The sequence below is a fragment of the Tachyglossus aculeatus genome, chromosome 15 (genome assembly GCF_015852505.1).
Source record: "Tachyglossus aculeatus isolate mTacAcu1 chromosome 15, mTacAcu1.pri, whole genome shotgun sequence".
NCBI classification, from domain to species: domain Eukaryota; kingdom Metazoa; phylum Chordata; class Mammalia; order Monotremata; family Tachyglossidae; genus Tachyglossus; species Tachyglossus aculeatus.
Window position 1 is genome coordinate 5,391,699 of NC_052080.1, and position 13,333 is coordinate 5,405,031.

At 46.3% G+C, this 13,333-nt stretch overlaps 1 protein-coding gene across 7 annotated transcripts in view; it reads left to right on the top strand.

Annotated features, from left to right (window-relative positions):
* The first annotated feature begins 2,141 nt into the window (after positions 1–2,141).
* The window catches only part of SCML2 (Scm polycomb group protein like 2), an 84,375-nt gene continuing 73,183 nt past the window's right edge, over positions 2,142–13,333 (top strand). For 6 of the 7 annotated variants that reach the window (XM_038757421.1, XM_038757423.1, XM_038757424.1 and 3 more), the window contains exon 1: positions 2,142–2,224. The gene's annotated coding sequence lies outside the window, so the exon portion shown is untranslated. Of the gene's footprint in view, positions 2,225–12,312; positions 12,392–13,333 lie in introns of those variants that run through there. The other variant, XM_038757422.1, reaches the window with a different exon arrangement.

Consider the following 13,333-nt stretch of genomic DNA (forward strand, 5'->3'; position numbering starts at 1 on the left):
CTCCAGCACTTAGTACACTGCTTGGCACATAGTAAGCTATTAACACATAGTTATTATTATGAATTATTGTTGTTATTATTTTAATAATATTACATAAGTGCTTGAACCCCACGTGGGACAGGGAATGTGTCCAACCTGATTATCTTTTATCTACTCTAGCATTTAGTAGATTGCTTGTCACACACTATGCACTTTACAATTATTACTATGAATTATTATTGCTATGAATAGCAATACACAATTGCCTGAACTCCACGTGGGACAGGGACTGTGTCCAACCTGATTATCTTTTATCAAACCTAGCATTTAATAGCGTTTGGCATACAGTAAGCGCTCACAGAGGAGCAGCATGGCTTAGCGGAAAGGCTCTGACTTGGGAGCCAGAGGTCGTGAGTTCTAATCCTGGCTCCGCCGCTTGTCAGCTGTGTGACTTGGGGCAAGTCACTTAGCTTCTCCGTGCCTCAGTTACTCCATCTGCAAAATGGGAATTAAGACCGTGAGCCCCATTTGGGACAACCCGATAACCTTGTATCCGCCCCAGCGCTTAGAACAGCGCTTGGCACATAGTAAGCTATTAACACATAGTTATTATTATGAATTATTGTTGTTATTATTTTAATAATATTACATAAGTGCTTGAACCCCATGTGGGACAGGGATTGTGTCCAACCTGATTATCTTTTATCTACTCTAGCGTTTATTAGATTGCTTGTCACACACTATGCACTTTACAATTATTATTATGACTTATTATTGCTATGAATAGCAATACACAATTGCCTGAACTCCACGTGGGACAGGGACTGTGTCCAACCTGATTATCTTTTATCAAACCTAGCATTTAATAGCGTTTGGCATACAGTAAGCGCTCACAGAGGAGCAGCATGGCTTAGCGGAAAGGCTCTGACTTGGGAGCCAGAGGTCGTGAGTTCTAATCCCGGCTCCGCCGCTTGTCAGTTGTGTGACTGGGGGCAAGTCACTTAGCTTCTCCGTGCCTCAGTTCCTCCATCTGCAAAATGGGAATTAAGACCGTGAGCCCCATTTGGGACAACCCGATAACCTTGTATCCGCCCCAGCGCTTAGAACAGTGCTTGGCACATAGTAAGCTATTAACACATAGTTATTATTATGAATTATTGTTGTTATTATTTTAATAATATTACATAAGTGCTTGAACCCCACGTGGGACAGGGAATGTGTCCAACCTGATTATCTTTTATCTACTCTAGCATTTAGTAGATTGCTTGTCACACACTATGCACTTTACAATTATTACTATGACTTATTATTGCTATGAATAGCAATACACAATTGCCTGAACTCCACGTGGGACAGGGACTGTGTCCAACCTGATTATCTTTTATCAAACCTAGCATTTAATAGCGTTTGGCATACAGTAAGCGGTTACAGAGGAGCAGCATGGCTTAGCGGAAAGGCTCTGACTTGAGAGTCAGAGGTCGTGAGTTCTAATCCCGGCTCCGCCGCTTGTCAGCTGTGTGACTGGGGGCAAGTCAGCTTCTCCGTGCCTCAGTTACTCCATCTGCAAAATGGGAATTAAGACCGTGAGCCCCATTTGGGACAACCTGATAACCTTGTATCCACCCCAGCGCTTAGAACAGCGCTTGGCACATAGTAAGCGCTTAACAAATACCACTTCACTCCTCTGGGCCTCAGTTCCCTCATCTGGAAAATGGGGATGACGACTGCGAGCCCCACGTGGGACAGCCTCCCCTCCCCCCAGCGCTTAGAACAGTGCTTTGCACATAGTGAGCGCTTGACAAATACCCACATTATTATTAATAACTGAATGAATGACTAATAATAACGGAATGACTGAATGAATGAGCGGACAGTTCGGGCGGAACGGCGCCGGAGGAGACGAGCGCCCCCTATGGGGGATCTGTGGGGGGGGGGCCGGCGCGCGCGGACGGCGCGTGCGCGGACGAGCTGGGGGCGCGCGCGGACGGCGCGTGCGCGGACGAGCTGGGGGCGCGCGCGGACGGCGCGTGCGCGGACGAGCTGGCGGAGCGCGCGCGCGCGCCCCCTCGCCTGGGGTGGCGGCTGCGGGGCATGCGCGGCTCCGCGCGCCGCTCCCCCAACATGGCGGCGGCGGCGGCGTGAGGGCAGGAGGGCGGGCGCCGGACGGACCGACCGATTGATCGACAGACCGACCGACCGACCGCCAGCCAGCCAGCCATCCGGCCACCTCCTCCCGGAGGCCTCCGTGAGTGCCGGGGCGCGGGGTCCCGGGGCGGGGGCGCGGCCACCGACGGACCCGCCGACTTTCCCGCTCTTTGTGGCGCGCGCGCGCGCGCCCGCGCTCCCTCACCCACCCTGCCGCCCCCAGCGCCGCCTAGCGGCCGACACCACCCGGGGGGGCCTCTCGCCTCAGCCCTTACGAGGTGCCAAGCACTGCTCTAAGCGCTGCGGTGGAGACAGTAATAATGATAGTGACATTTGTTAAGCGCTTACTAGGTGCCCAGCACTGTACTGAGCGCTGGGGTGCGGGCCAGCTCGGCAGCCGGACCCACGTGGGGCTCCCAGCCTTCACCCCCATTCTACAGGTGAGGTAGCTCGAGGCCCGCAGATTAATGGTGATGGCATTTGGGAAGCCCTTATGAGGTGCCAAGCACTGTTCTACACGCTGCGGTGGAGACAGTAATCAGAATGATGGTGTTAAACGCTGACTAGGTGCCCAGCACTGTACTAAGGCAAGGTCATTAAGTGGCCCCACGTGGGGCTCCCAGCCTTCACCCCCATTTTACAGGTGAGGTAGCTCGAGGCCCGCAGATTAACCGTGAACGCATTTGGTGAGCCCTTATTAGGTGCCAAGCACTGTTCTACACCCCGCGGTGGAGACAGTAATCATAATGATGGTGTTTGTTAAACGCTGACCAGGTGCCCAGCACTGTATTAAGGCAAGGTCATTAAGTGGCCCCACGTGGGGCTCCCAGTTTTCACCCCTGTTTTACAGATGAGGTAGCTCAAGGCCCACGGATTAATCGTGATGGCATTTGGTAAACCCTTATTAGGTGCCAAGCACTGTTCTAGACGCCGCAGTGGAGACAGTAATCATAATGATGGTGTTTGTTAAACGCTGACCAGGTGCCCAGCACTGTATTAAGGCAAGGTCATTAAGTGGCCCCACGTGGGGCTCCCAGCCTTCACCCCCATTTTACAGGTGAGGTAGTTCGAGGCCCACAGATTAATCATGATGGCATTTGGTAAGCCCTTATGACGTGCCAAGCACTGTTCTACACGCCGCGGTGGAGACAGTAATCGTAATGATGGTGTTTGTTAAACGCTGACCAGGTGCCCAGCACTGTACTAAGGCAAGGTCATTAGGTGGCCCCACGTGGGGCTCCCAGTTTTCACCCCCATTTTACAGGTGAGGTAGCTCGAGGCCCGCAGATTAATGGTGATGGCGTTTGGTAAGCCCTTATGAGGTGCCAAGCACTGTTCTATACGCTGCGGTGGAGACAGTAATTATAATGATGGTGTTTGTTAAACGTTTACTAGGTGCCCAGCACTGTACTAAGGCAAGGTCATTAAGTGGCCCCACGTGGGGCTCCCAGCCTTCACCCCCATTTTACAGGTGAGGTAGCTCGAGGCCCACAGATTAATGGTGATGGCATTTGGTAAGCCCTTATTAGGTGCCAAGCACTGTTCTACATGGTGCGGTGGAGACAGTAATCATTATGATGGTGTTTGTTAAGCCTTAACTAGGTGCCCAGCACTGTATTAAGGCAAGGTCATTAGGTGGCCCCACGTGGGGCTCCCAGCCTTCACCCCCATTTTACAGGTGAGGTAGCTCGAGGCCCACAGATTAATCATGATGGCATTTGGTAAACCCTTATTAGGTGCTAAGCACTGTTCTACACTCCGCGGTGGAGACAGTAATCATAATGATGGTGTTTGGTAAACGCTGACCGGGTGCCCAGCACTGTACTAAGGCAAGGTCATTAGGTGGCCCCACGTGGGGCTCCCAGTTTTCACCCCCATTTTATAGATGAGGTAGCTTGAGGCCCAGAGATTAATAGTGATGGCATTTGGTGAGCCCTTAGGTGCCAGGCACTGTTCTAAATGCTGTAGTGGAGACAATAATCATAATAATGATGGTGTTTGTTAAGCTCTTACCATGTTGTGTGCGCTGGGGTGGAGACAATAATCGTTATAATGATGGTGTTTCTTAAGCTCTTTCCATGTGCCAAGCACTGTTCTAAGTGCTGGGGTGGAGACAATAATCATAATGATGGTGTTTGTTAAGCACTTACTAGGTGCCCAACACTGTACTAAGCGCTGGGGTGCAGGCAAGGTCATCAGTCGGCCCCACGTGGGGCTCCCAGCCTTCACCCCCATTTTACAGATGAGGTCCCTGAGGCACAGAGAAGTAAACTTGATTGCCCAAGGTCACACAGCAGACAAGTGGCGGAGCCAGAATTAGAACCCATGTCCTCTGAGACCCAAGCCCTGTCTCAATACTCTGGACTTTAGTGACCTCATCTAGAAAATGGGGATGAAGAGAGGGAGCCTCATGTGGGACGGGGACTGTGTCCAACCTGATTACCTTGTATCTACCCCAGCGCTTAGTGCTTGGCACATATTAAGCACTTAAATACCATAGTTATTATCATTAATAATCATTATTTCCCTCTCCCCCGCGGCCATCACTCCATCAGTGGTATTTATTCTGCACTCACAAGAGCACTGAACTAAGCGTTTGGGAGAGTAAGTTGGTAATGATTATGGTATTTGTTTAGAGCACTGTAGTAAGCGTTGGGGTGGAGACAAGTAAATCGTATTGGACATAGACTCTGTCCCGCATGGGGCTCACAGTCTTTATCCCCATTTTACAGGTGAGGGAACTGAGGCACATAGTAGACAAGTGGCAGAGCAGGGAAGAGAATCCATGACCTTACTCCCGGGCCCATTCCCTACCCACTCTGCCATGCTGCTTCTCATGCAAGGCAGGAGAACGCAACCCTGGGCTGGTGTTAGCTGTGTGACTTTGGTCAAGTCACTTAACTTCTCTGTGCTTGTTACATCATTTGTAAAATGGGGATGAAGATTGTGAGCCCCACGTGGGACAACCTGATTACCTCGTATCTCCCCCCAGTGCTTAGAACAGTGCTTGGCACAGAGTAAGCGCTTCAGGAATATTCTCATTATGATTAGAACAGTGTTCGGCCCATAGTAAGCACTCAACAAATACCATCGTCATTATTATTTTATCATAAGATGACCTTCCCCTCGGAGAGCAGTAGCCAGGGACACCCATGCATTCAGAAAAAGCACTATGGTGATCAAATGTACCCTCTCCTGGTTGTTGTCCTGGGCAAATCACCTCCACACCTGATCTACTATTCCAACCCCATTGGCATCAAATGGGAAAGGTTGGCAGGATTTATCCAAGGGCTGCTGACAGTCCCCCCCGCCCCAGTTGTGGATGGCAGAATACACTTTCACCCTCAGTGTAGTTATCATCAATCGTATTTATTGAGCGCTTACTATGTGCAGAGCACTGTAATCTCATTTATATTAATGTTTGTCTCCCTCCTTTGGACTGCGAGCTAGTTGTGGGCAGGAATGTGTCTGTTGGTTGTTATATTGTACTCTCTCAAGCAGAGTAAGCATTCAATAAATGCCACGGAATGAAAAATTTCATTCATGCAATCGTATTTATTGAGCACTTACTGTGTGCAGAGCACTGTACTAAGAATAAATCCTAGTGGTTTCAAGCGCTTAGTACAGTGCTTTACATAGGGTAAGCTCTCAAATGTCATGGGTTGGTCAATCTTATGTTCCTTGAATCTCTTATTTTGGATAATTTAAAACCCGTTCTGTTTTATATATAGTATATATATGTTATAACCTGTTGTAGTTTACTCTCCCAAGTGCTTAGTACAGTGCTCTGCACACAGTAAGCGCTCAGGGAATACCACTGATATAGTGATTGTTTTCTGTGAGATGGGCATTTGCTGGGCTCCATTTTACAAATGGAGGAACTGAAGGACTCCCAGAATAGGCCAGGGATTTAGAGGCCTGGTCCCTTCCAAATCAGCGAGAAATGGTATAAAATCTGCACATTTCTTCTTGCCATGCTAGAGCGATATTCCCCATTTGGTGGAGTTACAGAATCAGCATTTTTAGCGCCCCTGGAACAGTATTGAAAATTTGAGGGAATGTGATTTGAGTGGTGCGTGATAGGGAACTTGAAAATGAAATTTCACGGAGTAAATGAGATGGCTTGAATACTTCATAATTTGGAAGGTATTACAAATCGGTTCATTGAACTTTGGAACAAGTTATCGAACACATTTTTGATCACTGCTGTATTGTGGCTGTATCTTAGGGCTTGGCAAAATATTTGAGTTCAGGTAAATTCAAGTAATCTTTATTGCACATGAATCACTATCAGTATCCCATTTTCAAATTTGTTCCCTAAGCTAAATGATTTACAAAGAAACTGTAAACTTTTAGATTAATGTGATGAGGAACATGACAGTTATAAAAAGAGATTTCTGCTGACCAGGAAATACTCAGTTACTCCCCCGGTTCAAATTACTACTAGAGAGGAGATTGGTTTATGCCTTCTAGTTGATAAGGTTAACCACCTTTCAAAACAATATGAATTGTGGCTCCTCTATTGAAAAAAAAAGTGATAACATCATTAAACAAGTAAACATCAGAGCTGTTGTTTAGATTGTTTAGGGAAAGGTTTTAGAAAAGCTGATTAAAAAAAAGAAAGTACTGTAATGGAGCATCCAGCACAGACAGCTGTTTTTGTACTTATTTTTATGCAAGTGGAATAAAGTATTGGAACCTTTTAGTTACCGGTGTAATTTGCCACAGGCAGTAATTAACTACCTATTGGGAAAATTTGGATGGAAAAATCCGTTTGAATGCAAATTGTGACGGTACTTTTAATGCTGTTAAAAATATGTATATATATAGATATATGTCAAGATTGTGTCTGCTACTTGCATTTGCCTTGGTTTTGTCACTCAACTCTTTTGGTAGTTCATTCATTTAATTGTATTTATTGAGTGGTTACTGGATGCAGAGCTCTGTACTAAGCACTTGGAAAGTACAATACAGCGCAGAATACAATATAGTTGAGTAGACTTTCCGTTGCTTATTGTACAGAGTGCATTTTTAGCCAAGGCAGTATCAGAGATGTAGCGAGAGGTAAGGAAATTTAACCTGGCCACCATACTTTCTAGACTGTGAGCCCGTTGTTGGTTAAGGATTGTCTCTGTTGCTGCTGAATTGTACTTTCCAGGCGCTTAGTACAGTGCTCTGCACATAGTAAGTGCTCAGTAAATATGATTGAATGACTGAATACTGATCTGCCATCCTATAATAGAAGCCAAAAAAGAAAAGAAAAAGCAGCGGTCTAGATTACAGCGAATCTTTGACTGGAAATACTCTGTCCAACTTTTGAGAACAAGATGGGCATTAGGAAGAAACCTTTTTTTTTTTTTTAGGTGGCTGAGACTTTCTGGAGAAAAATTGCCTTAGCTGAATGACTTATGCCCCTTAGGGGACTGAAAATCTCTCTGCCCTCTCGATAATCACAAGTATGGGTTTTGATAGCCGAGAAAGGACTCGCTACCTTTCTTTCTGTTTTCAAATTACTTGTCTTCTCCTCCCAGATGCTTCCTATTTCTCCCCCTCTTCCTGCCCTCTTCTTACTGTTGGTGTCTGTTTTCTCACCAGACAAGCGGTTGGTGAGGGTAATACTGTGCGGCCTCGGAGAAATAATTAATGATGCTGAAGTGCTTTGAAGAGACTGCGTATCCTAAGTCATTTGAAAAGGAACCCAAGTATTCGGTTTTGGTTCTAATGCTGTTTTGGAGGGATATAGGTCTCCCCTCTCCTCCTCCCCAAATATTATAACAGAGCTGCAGGGTAGTGAGGTGGCTGCTAAGTCTTGGACATGAGCTTCGGGCCAGAAATGAGCCTCAGACAACTTTCACAGCATTCCTTCTCTGTGTTATACGGGTTTTATGTTTTGTCCCCTTCCTATCTGGACTCAAGCGGCAGAAGGGAGGGTCCCAGCTCCAGGTTTTCATTCATTCGTTGAATCGTCTTTATTGAGCGCTTCCTGTGTGCAGAGCACTGTACTAAGCTGTTGGAAAGTACAATTTGGCAAGCAGTAGAGACAGTCCCTACCCAACAATGGGTTCACAGTGTAGAAGGGGGAGACAGACATCAAAACAAGTAAACAGGCCTCAGTAGTATCAATAGAAATAGTTATAGACACATCATTAATTAAATAAATAGAATTATAGTTATGTAGGTATCTATACCCAAGTGCTGTGGGGCGGGGAGGAGGGTTGAGAAGAGGGAGGGAGTAGGGGCGATGGGGAGGGGAGGAGGAGCAGAGGAAAAGGGGTGTTTTGTCTGGGGTTTAGTTTTTTACTTCTGTTCCAAGAATAGGGCTGCAGGAAGGGTTGGGGGCTCCTGGGTTCCATCTCCGACATGGGGAAGGTCTCTCGACACCTCCAACTCCTCCCTTTCCTTTCCAAACCTTTCTTCAGGAGTCAGTCTTCTGGCATAGGGAGAGTAACTAGGAGCCAGCCACATGGGATTTCCCAGACTCCAAGCTGCTGGGTGGTGAGGCTCAGAACCTGGACTCCTCTCTCTACCCGCAGCTGCTGCTGCGAAAGAAACAGATGCCGGCTGGCAAATCGGTTTGGAACCTCATAAAACCATCAGAATGTTTGAAGCCACGAATGAATTGGTTGGGGACTGAGGAATCTGTGCAAACTCTTTCTAATAATCCCGGCTCCGTCACTTGTCAGCTGTGTGACTTTGGGCAAGTCACTTAATTTCCCTGGGCCTCAGTTACCTCATCTGTAAAGTGGGGCTGAAGACTGTGAGCCCCACGTGGGACAACCTGATTACCTTGTAGCCCCCCCAGCGCTTAGAACAGTGCTTGGCACATAGTAAGCACTCAATAGTGCTCCTAGTAATAATAACAATAATAATAATAATGATGGTATTTGTTAAGCGCTTACTATGTGCCAAGCACTGTTTTAGTTTTTGAAAGCTGATGGTTTATTTTTGCGGGGGTGGGGTGGTTATTTACCACTTTCCATTATCCATCAGTGGTATTTGAGTGCTTACTGTGTGCAGAGCAGTGTACTAAACGCTCAGGAGAGTACAATATGATAGAGTTGGTTGACACTTTCCCTTCCCACAGGAGAGCCTGTAAAGAGCAGAAACCCATGTGGCTACTTTTCATTTTATTTATTCATTCAATCATTTTTATTGAGTGCTTAATGTGTGCAGAGCACTGTACTAAGTGCTTGAGAGAGTACAATTCAGCAACAGAGACAATCCCTGCCCAGCAATGGGCTCACAGTCTAGAAGGGGGGAAGACAGACATCAAAACCAGTAAACAGGCATCAATAAAAATTAATCGAATTATAGATATATACACATCATTAGTAAAATAGAATAATAAATATGTACCAATATACACAAGTGCTGTGGGGTGGGGAGAGGGGTAGAGCAGAGGGAGGGAGTGGGGCGAAGGGGAGGGGAGGAGGAGCAGAGGAAAAGGGGGCTCAGTCTGGGAAGGCCTCCTGGAAGAGGTGAGCTTTCAGTAGGGCTTTGAAGGGAGGAAGTTTGCTAGTTTGGTTGATGTGAGGAGGGAGGGTATTCCAGGCCAGGGGTCGATGGCGGAATAGGCGAGAATGATGCCCGGCTCTCAGTAAAGTAGGGGAGATCACCTAAACATTCAAGAAGCAGCATGGCTCAGTGGAAAGAGCCCGGGCTTTGGAGTCAGAGGTCATGGGTTCAAACCCCGGCTCCGCCACTTGTCAGCTGTGTGACTCTGGGCAAGTCACTTCACTTCTCTGGGCCTCAGTTACCTCATCTGTAAAATGGGATTAAAACTGTGAGCCCCCCCGTGGGACAACCTGATCACTTTGTAATCTCCCCAGCGCTTAGAACAGTGCTTTGCACATAGTAAGCGCTTAATAAATGCCATCATTATTATTATTATTCTGCTCTCATCTGGACAGGGCTGATGGACATTTTGCTTTGGCAAGAAAGACTTTGGCAAAAGGGGCTGCTTTAAGGACATAAGAACTGCCCTGGCTAAATCAGACCAAATCCAGCCCAAGATTCTGTGTCTGACAGAACGGTGTGATGTTTGCCCCCTCTCAAAATCCAACCCAAATAGGGCCCTACCGTCTGACATCCCCCTCCCCTTTCCTTTTACATCCCAGTTTTCCCTCCCATAACCAGTTCTGGACCTCTCAGTTGTGAATTTATCCCAACCTGCTGACCTTTTTTGGCCTTCACCGTTTAATGTGGTAATAAATTCCGGGTGTTGTAAGTGACGTAAAATTAGTGGCTAATAAAAACAAATGCAATCCATCTTGGTGTCACAGATGAGATTTATATGCTTGAATTTGCCTGAGTTCCCGTTGTTCGAGCCATGGTTTAAAGGCTGGAGGGGCTAAAGTGAGGGACAGTGGCCCATTTTAATGGATTTCAGTCCAGCAATTTGTTTTAATTTAGCAGTTCATAATAATAATAATTGTGATTATGGTATTTGTTGAGCGTAACTTTGTGCCAGGCACAGTTATAAGCACTGAGTTGGAGACAGTCCATGTCCCACGTGGGGCTCACAGTCTCAATCCCCATTTAACAGATGAGGTCACTGAGGCACAGAGAAGTGAAGTGACTCACCCAAGGTCACACAGCAGACAAGTAGCGGAGCAGGGATTAGAACCCGTGACTTTCTGAGTCCCAGGCCCATGCTCTATAAATGGCTTCATGATAATAGTGATAAATATCACTATTATCACTAGGTTGTAAACCCCTGGAAGGGGGGGATCATAGCTTCATTTATTTACTCCTCTTAGTGCTTTCAACAGTGCTCTGTGCACAGTAAGTGCTCAGTAAATACCACTGATTGATTTTTCAGGTGTGAAGTGGAGGGCTTGATAGCATGCATCTAGAATTTGAAATTAGGGTAAGGAGAAAACGGGGTATTTAATGTTATTCAGACTGTTAAGTTGCACTTCTGATTATCTGATGGTAATAGTTTTCTACCTTGATTTTGTAGGGGTTTGGGGACTTGGACAGAAAAAGGAAGGAAATGTGTTATGGGCAGGGAACGTGTCTGCTAATTCTGTTGTATTATACTCTCCCAAGGGCATAGTACAGTGCTCTGCACATAGTAAGCGCTCACTAAACAAGTTTGATTGAAACTTGCTATTTGGGTCAGGTCATTGCCTAATCAAAGCATAGTAAAGATGGTTGAAATTAGGCTTGTTGAAACTCTACAGCTTAAGTAGTCCAGTGCTTAGTATAGTGCCTGGCACAGAAACGCTTAATAAGTACCATTAAAAAAGCAAGTGTAATTCTGAGGGAAAATTGAAGTGTTGTATGTTTTTATGGCAATATTTCTGCCCTTTCCTAAAGCTTACAAATGCTGCTAGATGTCTAAGATTCTGTCTTTTTCTTAGATCTGTGGTTTCCAAAGTAGTGATGTCGCTTCCTAGCAGGAATGAAGGAACAAGTTTCCATCCTGAACTGGAGAATTGATGTTCATGCTCGTGGTTTGTGTAGCACTACTTGTGTGAGCGATTTCAAAGGTCTCGTCAAAGTCTGGATTAGGCTGCTGCTTTTCAACTCTGGCGTGTTTCAAGTTCCTAGAGGTTCTAAAACCACTTCTAGGGGATAGATGAGAGGACTCGGAAGTCAAAAAAGAAAAGATTTGATTTATTCGGCCATAACACACATGGCAAGGGAAACCTAAGTGGTGGTGAATTTTTGCATATCGTAGGCTACTGTAAAAACTTCACTCACAAGGATGATGCAGTGTGGGTTTTGTAGTGCAACGGTATGTAGCATTTAGTTGTGGTCATTTCAGATTGTTCTCGTTTGTTTTCTTCATCAGTGGTATTTATTGAGTGCTTACTGTGTGCAGACCACTGAGCTAAGCACTTGGGAGAGTACAGTACAACAGAGTTGGTAGACACGTTGTATGCCCTCAATAAGTTTACGGTCTAAGGAATGGGTTTACAAATTACGACAGGTAAATTTTACACTTGGAAAAGAAAAGCAGAAAAGAAGCCCCAAATAGTTCAGGAAGTAGAGAATGACAGACATCCTGGAAGACTGTAAAGACTACATGGAATTTGCTGAGAGGTGATTGCAAATGATCAGCAGCTGGGCAGGAGAGCAAACAGCCACGGGGGCTGCAGGCCAGAGGGCTGGGTGGGGTCGGGTCTGTTAGTTGCCCGTCAGACCCACGAGGGTCAGCAGTCGTGGACGCTGCTCCCACACCCCCGGCCTGCTGCTGGACGAGGCCACCGCCAGGACCGGTCTACACCCGCGGACGAGAGGGCCACTGAGTCAACACCAGGTCAGTCTGGGCCCTGGCGAGAACAAGGCCCAGAGGTCCTTAGCGTTTTGTCCTCGGGGTTGATGATGATTTGTATTATTCATTCCTAATAATGAAGTAGTATTTATTAAGCACTTAATGTGTGCAGAGCACTGCACTAAGCGCTTGGGAAGGTACAACACAGCATATTAATGTCCGTTGCCCCATGTAGGTTGAAAGTCGTCACGGGTGGGGAACATGGTCCGCTATTTCTATTGTATTGGACTCTTCCAAGTGCTAACAGCGCCAGGGCAATCAAACAATCTACCGTATTATTGCGCGCTTATTGTGCAATAATACAAGGACAACCTGATCCTTGTAACCTCCCCAGTGCTTAGAACAGTACTTTGCACATGGTAAGCGCTTAACAAACACCATCATCATTATTATTGTTTACTCAGGAGTCTAGTAAACAAATCCGCAAACAGGTGTGTAGTTTGGAGAGTCTATCATGATGTAAAATAGATACACAATAATAATAATGATGGCATTTACTAAGCGCCTACCATGTGCAAAGCACTGTTTTAAGCGCTGGGGAGGTTACAAGGTGATCAGGCTGTCCCACGTGGGGCTCACAGTCTTAATCCCCATTTTACAGATGAGGTAACTGAGGCCCAGAGAAGTGAAGTGACTTGCCCAAAGTCACACAGCTGACAATCGGCAGAGTTGGGATTTGAACCCATGACTTCTGACTCCAAAGCCCGGGCTCTTTCCACTGAGCCACGCTGCTTTTGGCAATGTGGTTTTACTGCAACGGTAAAAACCTTGTGAAGAATAAAAACAGAGTATGTCAGGCAACCGCAGAGCTATAGCTTTTAAAGATTTGAAAACCTCTGAATTGGTACAGCATAGAGTAATTTGGAGTTGATTTTGAAATTGTTCAAAAGCCTGTTTACCCATTAATAGTTTTGAGTTACTTGGAGG